The sequence below is a fragment of the Octodon degus genome, unplaced genomic scaffold (genome assembly GCF_000260255.1).
Source record: "Octodon degus isolate 3935 unplaced genomic scaffold, OctDeg1.0 scaffold00143, whole genome shotgun sequence".
NCBI lineage: Eukaryota > Metazoa > Chordata > Mammalia > Rodentia > Octodontidae > Octodon > Octodon degus.
The window spans coordinates 5971172-5972945 of NW_004524719.1; positions in this window are offsets into that span (position 1 = coordinate 5971172).

A 1774-nucleotide genomic window follows, 5' to 3' on the forward strand; every position below is an offset into this window, starting at 1 on the left:
TTTTACTCTTAGTACTTCTTTGCTATCATGAAAACTTTTTCTTAGTTCAATTGTTTTGAAACATTTAATTTTTAATTAAATAGTATTTAATTTCTTGAATAGTGCTTAGTCTTCATTTTTGTTCTAAGATTTATACAATATCTTTGACTTACCAATTATTTAAAAGACATCTATGATATCTTCTCCTAGCATTAGAAACTTTAAAAAGTGTATTTCCATTTTCTGTTGACTTTATATTACTTCTTCCCTGTCTTTTATACACACATACACATACATATATGGAAAAAATATACATGTATAACCCAACATAAGGTTGGTATTGTTTCATAGAAATCTTCAATAACCTTTAAATAAGGGTTCATCTACTATATTTTTAATAGTCCTGCATAACTATCTTATTGAGAGCTCTTTATTGTTCATCCAAGAGCATACTGCAACTTCTCTTGCCTTTTGAATTATGCTCTTTGTTATTTCCTATATGCTACTTCTGGAGGTATTAAAATATTTGAAGTTTGTATAGCTAGAAAATCTTACCTTTAGTTTTCAAAGGTATGTTTGCTAAGTATAAAATTCAAAAAGGACAGATCTTTTACTTTCTTTCAGTCCTTTAATTAGTCTAGTTTCTTACCCACTTGGTCCTTTTCTCCTTTCTAACGTGGAATAAGGTGCTATTCAATTTTCTACTTCCATAGCTAATATTTTTTATGTATGTGCTTTAATGAATTTTCTTTACAATAAGTTTTAGACAATTTCATTTTTCTGTATCTTGGTATGATTTCATTTAAATTTCTTGTGCAAAAGATTCATTTTTCTTGGAAATATGGTATTTAAAAATAAAAAAAAAATAAAATAAAAAATAAACATGGTGGTGAGGATGTTGGAAAAAAGGAACTACTCTTCACTGTTGGTAGGACTGTAGACCAGTGCAAACACTGTGGAAATCAGTGCAGAGATTCCTCAAAAAAAAACCCTGGTATTGGATATCTCATTTGACCCAGCTGTTCACCTTGTTAGTATCTTCCAGGAGAATTCAAGAGATCAAGGCAGAGCAATACATGCACACCCAGGTTTACAGCAACATAGTTTGTAATAGTTAAATCTTAGAAACAAGTCAAATGCCTACCAATATGGGAATGCACTTTTTAAAAAGTTGTATATACAATGGAGAACTACTTGCCCATAAAAAAGAATAAACTTGGGGCATTTCTAGGTAAAGGATTATAAATTTAGAACAAAATCTTAAACTAGATAAATCATCCGCACATGTGTACATTTTGCATTTTCTCCCTGGTATAAAATACAGAAAGTGTAAATAAGGAAAAATATACAATTGATTTTGTTTTATTTTGTTTGTAGGTTTTTTTTTTATGGCAGCACTGGGGCTCAAACTCAGGACTTTGTGCTTGCCAGGCAGGCACTTATGCTGATGAGCTATCTGCCTGGCTCCAAAATTGATATTGTGAAATAGGAAGAAATTGTCCAAAGGGAAAGAGGAACTAGAAAGAGGAAAGGGGAAAAGGAAAGAAGGGAAAAGGAAAAAAATCAAAAAAGAATAATATAAAAACAAAGTTGAAAGGATGGGAGGACATTGGGAGAAAAAGTCTAATCAAACTAAATCATATACAGGAAAAATTCCGGACAATGAATATGATCATTATGCATTTCTAAACTGTATAAATATTTTTAAATGAGCCCTGCATGTTAGAAAACTGGATCACATGGATTTTCTGCCGAGTTCCGGGAGCCCCCAGACCCAGTCCTAGCCCAGGTCCGA